General features: G+C 42.7%; 1 protein-coding gene across 3 annotated transcripts in view; it reads left to right on the forward strand.

Annotated features, from left to right (window-relative positions):
• macir (macrophage immunometabolism regulator) overlaps window positions 1-13,725 on the forward strand; it is a 32,400-nt gene continuing 18,675 nt past the window's right edge. For 2 of the 3 annotated variants that reach the window (XM_068029779.1, XM_068029777.1), the window contains exon 1: window positions 1-115. The gene's annotated coding sequence lies outside the window, so the exon portion shown is untranslated. Of the gene's footprint in view, window positions 116-226; window positions 465-13,725 lie in introns of those variants that run through there. The other variant, XM_068029778.1, reaches the window with a different exon arrangement.

The raw sequence follows: 13,725 nt of genomic DNA on the forward strand, positions 1-13,725 counted from the left end.
TCTCCACCGCCACAACTGAACTCAATCTCTTTTCTTCCTGATTACAGCATTTTCGCGGTCACCGGTTCGGTAGCAGAACTGGGATCCGATCCATATCGTAGCAATTCGGAAACAGGTTGGTTTAATTTTGCTTCCCCACCCAACTTTATTTTTAAAATAACAAAACCCGAACTGATTCATGCTGTAGAGATGTTTTATAAATGTTCTCAATTCTGATGCGAGGGCATCAAAGAGGTAGAGATGAATGGGTTGAAATTAACTAAGAAATTGACCAGCTTGGTTCGCCGGCTGCCTGTAGGGATGTCCAGCTGCCTTGGTCTAAGGTTGGGTCACTGAGAAAAAAGGAAGCAGATATGAGATACTGGAGTTTGATGACTGAACGCTCACTCTCATCGTGTGAACATTGAAAAATATTGTCGGTCAGCATTTGCAGATTCGGATCTTTCTGGGCGGAGTATCTACCGGTAAATATTTGACCAAGTGGGCTGAAAATCTCTTAAAATTATTTATTCCAACATTTTTTATTTTGTATTTGGCTGTGACGACTGTTTAGAAATAGGAGGCGGTTACGGAGGTTTTATTACGTGAGGCTGGCCCAATAAATTCAATAGCATTCAAAGTCTGGCTGAATGAGGAAACGCTGCTCGTTTCACTGCTCATCATAAGTACTCTGTACTATTACAAAATTTGATAAAGAATGGGATTTAAGTATAATTGTGATTGCGATTAGGCTCGTGTAAGTGTTCTGTGAATAATTAAGTAGACATATAGAATTCGTGATTGCTCATTTAAAAGAATAGCCGGAAGTGAGAAATAGAGGGTGTATTTTACACTATTGCTTTCCTAACCTGTTGGGTACGCTGAGGGGTTACATCATGGATGTGATGCGTAATAATGCTAAAAATATAATGCAGTGGGAGCGTAATAAGTGGAAATTGGTTATTAAGAAATAAAACATAATACCGGCAGCTGATAATGAAGTCACATTTATTTTCAAGCAAGCTATAGATACTTGTATGTGTGAGATATTTTAAAGGACAGGCATATCAGTCGCCCTTTTAACGAACACCTGGCTATGGACACTACCAGTCAACTACACATTTGACCACATTGCACTCCTATAAAGGTATGCCATTTCGCATGTTAAAAATGGTGCATTCCAAACCTTTCTACCCTTAAAATCAGAATCATTTATTGGGAAAAATCTAGCAGGGCCATTTTTTTTTTAACCTTTTGACCTTTGTGATATTTTTCCTGATTTCCAGCTCCAGAAGGTAGTGTGAATTTCAATTACTAAATGTGTAATAGATTCATAATTAATATTTGATGTTATTGCTGTTACACGAACTGGAATAAGTATTTGGTGCTGAGGTTATTCCTTGGGTAATCAAGGGTTAAGTAATAGGTCTTTTGTAGATTCATAGTTAAATTGATTTAGTCAACCTATACCTGCAGACCTGCAAGAAAGTTGCCTTCATGAAAATTTATGTAGAATTGTTTAAAGAGGAATAAGGTTATGATGGCGCTGATAACATCCATCGTTCCAAAACCATTCCTTCCGCCTTGAGCTCTGAGATGCCAGTGGCACATGAGTGGGCAGAAGAGTTGAGTTTAGCCTTGGCAGGCATTCAGCACCATTGGAAGTTCAGCCTTTAGGGTTGCGATTGGACAGGAGTCTTTTCCCCTAAAATTAATACTTAGGTGAAATGAATGAGAGGAGTTTAATTTTTCTTTAGGATTAATGTTCATGGAAGTTTGAGACTAGCACATTCTTTAGACACAAACGAGTGATAGTGTAGGGAGTCCTTCTGATTTGTGTGGAATGAAATCTGGACCTCCATGGATCCTCAGTGTATCCAATGGCAGCACATCTGCTGGGTGATGCAGAAGAGCAGAGAAGTTTGGAGTTCTGCTTCACAAAACATGAATGCAGCACCTCAAGCGGGTAAGGTGATTAAAAATAGCCAATGAATACTGAACTGCATGACAAGAAATATAGAATATAAAATACTATTCTAATGGTGAAGTCTATATAAAGGCTTAGTAAGACCATAGTTGGAGTACTGTGCACAGTTTTGGGCTCCACACTATATGAAGCATCTTGAGTCAATAGACAGAGTACAGTGTGGATTTATTGGGATAATGCCTGCTATGAGGAAATACTAATAATGACTTTGAAAGATTGAGACTATTTTCATTAGAACAGAGAAAATTAAGCATTTTTTTCATGGACTGTGGTTATTGTTGACAAGGCCAGCATTTATTGTGCATCCTAATTGCTGCTGCAGTTTATGTGGTTTATGTACACCCACAGTGCTGTTAGGGAGGGAGTTCCAGGATTTTGACCCAGCGACAGTGAAGGAACGGCAATGGTGTGAAATTTGGAGAGGAACTTGCAGATGTTGGAACTTGATGTTCCCATGTGTCTGCTGTCCTTTTCCTTCTAAGGGTAGAGGTCATGGGTTTGGAAGGTGCTGTCAAAGAAACCTTGGCAAGTTGCTGCAATGCATCTTGATAGTACACATTCCTGCCATGGGAGTGAATATTTGTTTGTGGTGGATGGGGTGCCAATCAAGTGGGCTGATTTGTCCTAGATGGTGTACGTTGTTGGAGCTGTACTCAAATGGAGAGTATTGCATCACACTCCTGAATTGTGCCTTGCAGATGATGGAAAGGCTCTGGGGATTCAGGAGGTGGGTCACTCGCCACAGAATACCCAGCCTCTGACTTGCTCTTGTAGCTACAGTATTTATATGGCTTGTCCAGTTCAGTTTCCTTTCAACGCTAACCTCCAGGATGTTGATGGTAGTGGGTTTAGCTTTAGTAACATGGTTGAGTGTCAAGGGGAGGTGGTTAGACTCTCCTGTTCGAGGTGGCCATTGACAGGCACTTCTGAGACGTGAATGTTACTTGCTGCTTATCAGTCCAAGCCTGAATGTTGTATAGGTCTTCCTGCGCGAGGGCATGGACTGCTTCAGTATCTGAGGAGTTGCGCATAGTACTGAACACAGTTCAGTCATCGAACATCCCCACTTCTGACCTGATGTTGGAGGGAAGGTCATTAATAAAACAGTTGAAGATGGCTGAGGCCAGGACACTGTGCTGAGGAACTCCTGCAGCAAAGTCCTGGGACTGAGATGATTGACCTCCAACAACCAGAAACATCTTCCTTAGTGCTAGGTATAACTCCAACCAGTGGAGAGTTTGCTCCCTGATTCCCATTGATATTAATTTTGTGAGAGCTCCTTGATGCCACACTCTGTCAAATGCTGCCTCGATGCCGCGGGCAGTCACACTTACCTCACATATGGAATTCAGCTCTTCAGTCATGTTTGGACCAAAGCTGTAATGAGGTCTGGAGCAGAGTGCCCTTAGTGGAACACAAACTGAGCATTGGTAATGTGGACAACACCTTCTATCGCTTTACTGATTGGATTGGATTTGTTCTGCTTTTTGTGGACAGGACATACCTGGGCAATTTTCCACTTTGTTGAGTAGTTGCCAGGGTTGCAGCTTGGCTAAGGGTGCAGCTAGTTCTGGAGCGCTTCAGCCTTCAGTACAACAGCTGGAATGTTGTTGGGTCCCAGTGGAAGCCCCCTCTTCCCATTAGTTGTTGAATTGTCTACTACCTTGCACAACTGGATGTGGTTGGACTGAAGAGATTTGATCTGATCCATTGGTTGTGGGATCGCATGTTTACCATGCTGCTTCTGCTGGTTAGCACACGTGGAGTTCTGTGTTGTAGCTTCACCAGGTTGACATGTCATTTTGAGGTATGGCTGATGCTATTCCTGGCATGCTCTTCTACATTCTTCAATGAACCATTGTTGGTCCCCTAACTTGATGGTAATGGTAGAGTGAGGGATTATGCCAGGCCATGAGGTTAAAAATGTGGGAGAATGCAATTCAATACAAAAAACAATTTTCTACAGCTGTATGTTTCCAATCCAATGAGAGGAGGCATTGCTGGACCTGGTTCTAGGGTGTGAGGCCAGCCAGATGGATCAAGTGTCAGTCGGGGAACATTTAGAGGACCGTGATGGTTGTACCATAAGGTTTAGGTTGGCTATGAAAAAGAATAATTAACTGGGGGAAAGCCAACTTCAATGGGTAAGAATGAATCTGACCCAGATAAACTTGGAAGCATTGTGAACTGTGAGGAAGATAGTGTGGAACTTCAAAAGGACATATACAAGTTGGAGGAATGGATGGACAAGTGGTAGGTGAAGTTCAATTCGGAGAAGTGTAAAGTAATTCATTTTGGTAAGAAGAACATGGAGAGACAATATAAAACAAAGGGGGTGCAGGAGCAGAGGGACCTGGGTGTATATGTGCATAAGTCATTGAAGGTGGCAGGACAGGTTAAGAGAGCGGTTAATAAAGCATATAGTATATCCTCGGGTTTATTAATGGGGGCATAGAGTACAAAAACAAGGAGGTTACGTTAAACTTGTATAAAACACTGGTTCGGCCTCAACTGGAGTATTGTAATGGTAGAGTGAGGGATATGCCAGGCCATATTTAAGGAAAGATGTGAAGACATTGGAGCGAGTGCAGAAAAGATTCACAAGAATGGTTCCAGGGATGAGGAACTTCAATTACGAAGATAGATTGGAGAAGTTGGGACTCTTTTACTTGGAGAAGAGAAGGATGAGAGGTGATTTGATAGAGGTTTTCAAAATCATCAGGGATCTGGACAGAGTAGATAGGGAGAAACTGTTCCCACTTGTGAAAAGATCAAGAACGAGAGGGCACAGATTGAAAGTAAATGGCAAAAGAAACAATGGCGACATGAGGAAAAACTTCTTCACGCAATAAGTGGTTAGGATCTGGAAAGGACTGCCAGAGAGCGTGGTGATGGGAAATTCAATTGAAGCATTCAAAAGGGAATTAGACTGTTATCTGTAAATGAATGTGCAGGGTTATGGGGAGAAGGCGGAGGAATGACGCTCAGTGAATTGCTCACTCAGAACCAGTGCCGACACGATGGGCCGAATGGCCTCCTTCTATGCTATAACATTTCTGTGAAATTGGAATCACAGGTTGGCAGGCAAAACTGTAACTGAACAATGAGCTGCCTTTAAAGAAGAGAGCTTTCAAACACAGTCAAGGTATGTTCCCACGAAGGGGAAAGGTCGGGCAAACAAATCGAGAGCTCCCTGGATGACAAAAGAGATAGAGATTAAGATGAAGAAGAAAAGGTGTGCTTATGACAGATGTTAGGTGAATAATACAACCAAGAACCAAGCTGAATATAGAAGGTTTAGAGAGGAATTGAATAAAACAAATGAGAGAAGCAAAGAGAGGGCATGAGAAGAGACTGGCAGCAAACATAAAAGGGAATCCAAAAGTCTTCTTTCTATAGGCATATAAATAGTAAAAGGTTCATAAAAGGAGGAGTAAGGCTGATTAGAGACCAAAAAGGGGATTTACGCATGGAGGCAGGGGATATGGCTGAGGTATTGAACAAATACATTGCTTCTGTCTTTACAAAGGAAGAAGATGCTGGTCATGGTGAAGGAGGAGGTAGTTAAGGCACTTGAAGTGTTGAAAACTGATAAGGAGCAGGTATTGGTTAGGCTGTCTGTACTTAAAGTTGATAAGACACCAGGACCAGATGAGATGCATCCAAGAATACAGAGGTAAATGAGAGTGGAAATGGCGGAGGCACTGACCATAAATTTCCAATCTTCCTTGTACTCGGGTGGTGCCAGAGAAGCGGAGAATTGCAAATGTAACACCCTTGTTCAAAAAAGGGTGTACAGATAAGCCCAGCAACTACAGGCCAGTTTAACCTCAGTGGTGGGGAAGTTTCTAGAAACAATGATTCTGAACAAAATTAATAGTCACTTGGATAAATGTGGGGAATTAAGGAAAGCCACCACGGATTTATTACGGGAAAATCACGTTTCACTAATTTGCTTGAGTTTTTTGCTGAGCTAATGGAGAGGGTTGTTCAGGGCAATGCTGTTGATGTGGTGTACGTGGATTTCCAAAAGGCATTAGATTAAGTTCCGCACAACTGACTTGTGAGCAAAGTTGGAACTCGTGGAATAAAAAGGATAGTAGCAACATGGATACAAAATTGGCTGAGCGACAGGAAACAGAGAGTAGTGGTTCACGGATGTTTTTCAGACTGGAGAAAGATTTATAATGGAGTTCCCCAGGGGTCGTTTTTAGGACCCTTGCTCTTCCATATATATAATGACCTTGCCCTTAACACCGAGGTCTCAATTTCAAAGTGCGGACAATACAAAACTTGGAAGTATTTTGAACTATGAGGAGGATAGTGATAAACTTCAAGAGGACATAGAAAGGTTGGTGAAATGGGCGGACAAGTGGCAGATGAAATTTAATGGCGGAGAAATGTGAATTGATTCATTTTGGTAGAACTTGGAGAGATGATATAAACTAAAGGGTACAATTCTGGAAGGGGTGCAGGAGCAGAGCGACGTGGGTGTCTTTGTGCATAAATCATTGAAGGTGGCAGGACAAGTTGAGAGAGTGGTTAATAAAGCATACAGCATTTATCAATTATAAATCAAGCATACAGGCTTTATCAATAGGAGGATAGCGTACAAAAGCAAGAAAGTTATGTTAAACTTGTCTAAAACACAGATTCAGCCTCAAATGGAGTATTGCTTCCAGTTCAAAACACCATTCTTTAGGAAGGATGTGAAGGTGTTAGAGGGTGCAGAAAAGATTCACGAGAATGGTTCCAGGGACAAGAGAAGGTTGAGAAGAGATTTGATAGAGGTATTCAAAATCATGAGAAGTCTAACCAAAGTAGATGGAGAGAAACTGTTCTGTTGGTGGAAGGATCAAGAACCAGAGGGCACAGATTTAAAGTAATTTTCAAAAGAAACAATGGCAACATGAGGAAAAGCTTTTTTACACAGTGAGTGGTTAGGATCTGGAAAGCACTGCCTGAGTGTGGTGGAGGCAGGCTCAGTGGAGGCATTCCAGAGGGAATTGGATTATTACCTTTTAAAAGGAAGAATGTGCAGGGCTATGGGGAGAAGGCAGGGAAGTGGAACTAGGTGAATTGCTCCTTCAGAGAGCCAGCACAGACACGGCAAGTTGAATGGCCACCTCCTATGCTGTAACCATTCTATGATTCTGTGATAAAATATATTTGCAGGACTACGGGGATAGAGCAGGGGAATGGAACTGACTGGATTGCTTCACTGAGAGCTGGCATGAACTCAATCGGCCAAATGGCCGCCTTCTGTGTCACAATGACTCAATGGGCTGGATTTTGTTCCCAGCCCAGTGTCTGGTTCTGTGGCGGGGAGTGGGGGGGGCTGGAAAATCAGAGCAGCAGTGGCCACCATAGGACCTGATGCTACGATTGCCGGGTCTGATCTTCGTGGCGGCCCCTCTGCCACTCTGTGATGAGACCCAAGTTAGTATATGTAAATTACATTTTTGCCTGAATTAAAATGTAAACCGCAGGCAGCTTGCCTTCAGTTCCCGAACTTCAATGCAACGTGCAACACTCAAGCGCCTTCATTTTCCTGTGCAGGGAAAGCTCACGCCACCAAGGTGGCGAAGGGGTAAACTCTGCACTCTGTTGGGTATAGGGGATGGGGAAGGGGTGACCTCTGCGTTATGGTGTGCTGTCTGCAGGGCTGGCAGCCTTTTAAATATGTAAAGTGGCTGCTTGTTGCGTAATCACGGCAACGCGGGTCTCGCCGCGAGTACACAATCCAGCTTTATGACTCCAATTCTGCTGCAGCTAATGGCCCACAATGCCCGATGAATGCCCAGTTTTGAGCTGCCAGATCTGTTCTGAATCTATCCCCTTTAGCATGGTGGTAGTGCTGCACTATATGATGGAGGGTGTTATCAGTGTGAAGATGTGATTTTTGTCTCCACAAAGATTTTCCTACTGGTATAGTCATGGACATATGCATCTGTGACTGATAGATTTTCTGGAGGTGTTTAAAATTATGAAGGAATGGGACAGAATAGGTAGAACCATTATTTCCAGTGATTGAGGGCTCTAGAATGTGTGGACATGAATATAAGATTGTTACGACCGAGGCAGGAGGAGTACATTGTTTTTCTAGTTTCACTTCTCTTCCGGCTGCAACATATATTTAAATGTTTACCCAGTTACCAATGCGGTCAATCGTAGACTCTATATTTTTATCCCAAATTAAAAGTACCCCAACCAGGTTTCTTTAATCAACAAAATTATCAGTTTATTATAAAACAGCACATAACCAGTAACAAAGCAAAGCATTAACACACAGATTGAAATATGAAAGTTCCCTTTTACCTTAGCGCCACCCCCCCCCCACCCCCACACACACAACGGTTAACCGAAAAATCGAGATTTTCTTTTTAGAGCTCCGTTACCAAAAAAAAAGACAAAAGAATACTTTGACCAAATACTTGCTAATTCTTGAACAAGAAGAGAGTTTTTTTTTAATTTTAGAGATACAGCACTGAAACAAGCCCTTTGGCCCACCGAGTCTGTGCCGACCAAGAACTACCCATTTATACTAACCCTACAGTAATCCCATATTCCCTACCACCTACCTACACTAGGGGCAATTTACAATGGCCAATTTACCTATCACCTGCAAGTCTTTGGCGGTGGGAGGAAACCGGAGCACCCGGCGAAAACCCACGCGGTCACAGGGAGAACTTGCAAACTCCGCACAGGCAGTACCCAGAATTGAACCCGGGTCCCTGGAGCTGTGAGGCTGCGGTGCTAACCACTGCGCCACTGTGCCGTCCTATGTGTGGAAAGATATCAGTTGTCCCTTTTTGGGTTGGCATCCCAAATATGCATAGACAGCTGTTACTGGGATCTTTCTAGAGCATTTCTTTTCAGGTGACGTTGAGGATCAGTTTGGCAGGCTTTTCGTGAGAAATGTGGCATCAGGGGTTTCTGGCAGACTGTTCAGGAGAAATGCAGAATCTGTTTCTCTATTTCTTACACTTGATTTTCAGGAAGTTCTCAAAGAGATGGAAGAGGATGAGCTGATGATGACTACTGTCTTGGCTGGTTTTGTCCAAATGCCTTCAAAACAGTTCACACCCCAATATACAGTCCAAAGCGAAACCAAAAACAATATCTCAAGAGTCGAGCCTCCTGACCCCTATAAATCCTGACCTGTCACTTCTCTGTAAACATCTCCCCCAAGTCAAAAAGCCCCTGCTGGGTATTTACCTGAAGACAGGTGAATTCTGGTAAATGTTGTTTTCAAACAAGACCTCTTGGTGTCCTTTCAATGACCCCAGTGAAAGAAAATCCATGGAATCCTTTTCAGTTTTCCCAAATAAAACAATGTCCATAATTCTAAAATACATGACTCCTCAAAAAGAATATTTAACAAAAAATATAGAAGCACCATCATAACAAGATGAAATGCGGAAGATTCAGGACAGAGGACAGAGAGCCTGAGGCTTTTTTTTTAAAGAGAGGGTTGTGAGGCTGTAGAATATATCACCACCACCAGAGTAATTGAACTAGAGACCATTTCAACATTTCAGAATAGGTTAGAAAAGTGACTGAATGAAAGGAGAATGAAGGTATATGGGAACAGGGTTGGCACGTAGGATTAAGACTACAACTCATGGGCCAAATGGCCAGTTTCTGCATTGAATTTATGTGCAGTTCTATGTACTGTTACGACCGAGGCGGGAGGAGTACGCTGTTAATTCAGTCCCACTTCTCCACAGGTCACAGCCTATCAAATTTTCCCACTTACTGAAACAGCCAATTAGATACTCTCTTTGTCCCCAGAATAAAGCACACCAACCAGGTTTCTTCAACAAACAACAAAATCATCAGTTTATTACAAAATCATGTCTTAACCAATAATGAAGTAAATATATACGCGAATTTAAATATTAAAGCTCCGTAGTTTTCTATTCTAGCCCACACATACATCCAAAAACCGGTTAACCAGGAAAAAAGGGATTTTTGTTTACAGCTGTTACAAATGAATAGAAGGAATAAAAAGAACCTTTTACTGAAAAGAAGAGATGGAAGTCCTTTGTTCTGGCGAGGTGTCCCAAATTTGAATAGTTAACTGCCACTAGAAATTTTCCAAGTGAGATTGATGAACACTCTGTTGGGGTCGGCGTCCAAGAAATGCAACTGCAGAAGGCTTCACATAGGTCCTACAGCAGGTGTGCAGCAACAGATGTCCGTTCTTACGCACATTGGATACAGAGTTCATTTGAAGATGCAAGGTTTCTGCAAGCATTCAGGATGTCCTTAAAATTACAGGAGGCAACAGTACCACTTAATACAAGCTTTTGCTTTTCAATGAAAGGAAGTCTATGAAGAGAGGTAATAGCATTCTTCTAAACTCCTGGCAGGTCCATCTCAAATTCCAATTGCCAGTGCTTTAGTCCAAACCCACTGGCTTTTAACACTTCAGAATTAAACTACTTTTCCAAACAAGTCTCATGCTAATCATAAATTCTCTCCTTTCACAACAAAGGATACCTCTTAAGTCAACCCCCCTGTGGTGCTTACTTGAAATCACCTGGTTTCCAGTATTTGTTTACTGGTCAAAACCAGGAACCTCTTGTTGACCTTCCTTTTTCTTTTCTTTTTTAAAACTCATCCATGAAGTTTAGTTATCTCCAGATATTTCAATGTCCATGAATTCTTTTTTAGTTTAAAAAAAAAATTCCCAAGTTTTAACACAAAAAATGGAAATTCCACAATTACTGCAGTAAGGAGGGATGATATCTTAGAAGGTTCCTCAAATGAGGCCATATGGGTAGAACATAAGAACAAAAAGGGGGCAATCACTTGGCTGGGAGCATACTACAGGCCTCCAAACAGTCAGGGAGAGATAGAGGAGCAGATATAATAGGCAAATCTCAGAGAGGTGTAAAAATAATAGGGTAATGATAGTAGGGGATTTCAACTTCTCCAATATCAACTGGGATAGTCTTAGTGCGAAAGGCTTAAAGGGGGAGGAATTCTTAAAAATGCATACAGGAGAGCTTTTTGAGCCAGTATGTAGAAAGTCCTACAAGGGAAGGGGCAGTACTGGACCTAATCCTAGGGAATGAAGCTGGCCAAGTGGTAGAAGTATCAGTATTTCGGGGATAGTGACCCTAACTCTCTAAGATTTAAGGTAGTTATGGAAAAGGACAAAGAGGGACCAGAAATAAAGGTACTGAATTGGGGGAAGGCCAATTTCAATTTGATAAAACAGGATCTGGCCAAAGTGGACTGGTAGCAGCTACTTGTAGGAAAGTCTACATCAGGCCAGTGGGAGTCATTCAAAGAGGAAATAGTGAGAGTTCAGGGCCAACATGTACCCATAAAGGTGAAGGGTGGGACCAACAAGTCCAGGGAACCCTGGATGTCAAGGGATATAGAGTATTGGATCGGGGGGGAAAAAAGGAGGCTTATGGCAGATTCGGAGCACTGAAAACAGCGGAGGCACAGAGGAGTATAGAAAGTGTAGGGGGGGTACTCAAAAAAAGTAATTAGGAGAGCGAAGAGGGGACATGCAAAAACATTGGCGGTCAATATAAAGGAAAATCCTAAGGCATTTTATAAGTATATTAAGGGCAAGAGTATAACCAGGGAAAGAGTAGGGCCCATTAGGAACCAAAGTGGCAATCTGTGTGTGGAGCAGAGGACAGAGGTAAGGTTTTAAATGATTACTTTTCATCTGTTTTCACTGTGGAGAACAACGATGTAGGTTTAGCGATCAGGGAGGGGGATTGCGATATACTTGAGCATATTAACATTGAAAAGGAGGAAGTATTAGATGCTTTAGCGGGCTTAAAAGTGGATAAATCCCCCGGCCCAGATGAGATGTATCCAGGCTGTTATGTGAGGCGAGGGAGGTGATAGCAGGGGCTCTGACACAAATTTTCAAATCCTCTCTGGCCACAGGAGAGGTGCCAGAGGACTGGAGGACAGCGAATGTGGTACCATTATTCAAGAAGGGTAGCAGGGATAAACCAGATAATTACAGGCCAGTGAGTCTAACATCAGTAGTTGGGAAACTATTGGAAAAAATTCTGAGGGACAGGATTAATCTCCACTTGGAGAGGCAGGGAATAATCAGGGATAGTCAGCACAGCTTTGTCAGGGGGAGATCGTGTCTAACTTGATTGAATTTTTTGAGGAGGTGACTAGATGTGTAGATGAGGGTAAAGCAGTTGATGTAGTCTACATGGACTTCAGTAAGGCTTTTGATAAGGTCCCGCATGGGAGATTGGTTAAGAAGGTAAGAGCCCATGGGATCCAGGGCAATTTGGCAAATTAGATCCAAAATTGGCTTGGTGGCAGGAAACAGTGTAATGGTCGAGGGTTGTATTTGCGAGTGGAAGCCTGTGACCAGTGGTGTACCACAGGGATCGGTGCTGGGACCCGTGCTGTTTGTAGTGTACATTGATGATTTAGACATGAATATAGGAGGTATGATAAGTAAGTTCGCAGATGACACGAAAATTGGTGGTGTCGTAAATAGTGAGGAGGAAAGCCTTAGATTACCAGGACGATATCGATGGGCTGGTAAGATGGGTGGATCTGTGGCAAATGGAATTTAATCCTGAGAAGTGTGAGGTGATGCATTTTGGGAGGACTAACAAGGCAAGGGAATATACAATGGATGGTAGGACCCAAGGAAGTACAGAAGGTCAGAGGGACCATGGTGTACTTGTCCATAGATCACTGAAGGCAGCAGCACAGGTAGATAAGGTGGTTAGGAAGGCATATGGGATACTTGCCTTTATTAGCTGAGGCACAGCATATAAGAGCAGGGAGGTTATGATGGAGCTGTATAAAATGCTAGTTAGGCCACAGCTGGAGTACTGTGCATAGTTCTGGGCACCACACTATAGGAAGGATGTGATTGCACCAGAGAGGGTGCAGAGGAGATTCATCAGGATGTTGCCTGGGCTGGAGCATTTCAGCTATGAAGAGAGACTGAAAAGGCTAGGGCTGTTTCTCTTAGAACAGAGAAGGATGAGGTGGGGGACATGATTGAGGTATACAAAATTATATGGGGCATTGATAGGTTAGATAGGAAGAGACTTTTCCCCTTAGCGGAGGGATCAATAACCAGGGAGCATAGATTTAAGATAAGGGGCAGGAGTTTTAGAGGGGATTTGAGGAAAAAAATTTCGCCCAGAGGATGGTTGGAATCTGAAATACACTGCCTGAAGTTGTGGTCGAGGCAGGAACCCTCACAACGTTTAAGTAGTATTTAGATGAGCACTTGAAACGCCATAGCATACAAGGCTACGGGCCAAGTGCTGGAAAATGGGACTAGAATAGTGCGGTGCTTGATGGCCAGCACAGACATGATGGGCCTGTTTCTGTGCTGTATAACACTATGACTCTACAATTCCATGTAATTCTGTGTACTGTGTCAGAAAATAAGACTCTAGCAGATATTCAAGCATAAAGTGGCCACATTCCACAGCATCAGAGAAGATTTTGTTTGAGTGAAACTTTGCAGAACGTGGTCATGGAGGATTCAGGCAGTCTGCAGTTATAAGAAAGTGGCCCTGGTGCATGTTCTCTCTTTGCAGTGACCAGGAGTCCCAAATGCTATGTTGTTTCCCTGGTGCCGGGGTGAAGAATATTATAGAACGGATGGAAAGAAAGAGACAGTAATCAAACACCATGGTACATGCTGGAACCAATGATATAGATTCAAGTGCATCTGGAGTCTTGCAGAGGGAGTTTAAGAAGAAAAAGTACAATTTGTAAGGTGGTCTCTG

Source organism: Heterodontus francisci, chromosome 4 (assembly GCF_036365525.1).
Source record: "Heterodontus francisci isolate sHetFra1 chromosome 4, sHetFra1.hap1, whole genome shotgun sequence".
Classification (NCBI taxonomy): Eukaryota; Metazoa; Chordata; class Chondrichthyes; order Heterodontiformes; family Heterodontidae; genus Heterodontus; species Heterodontus francisci.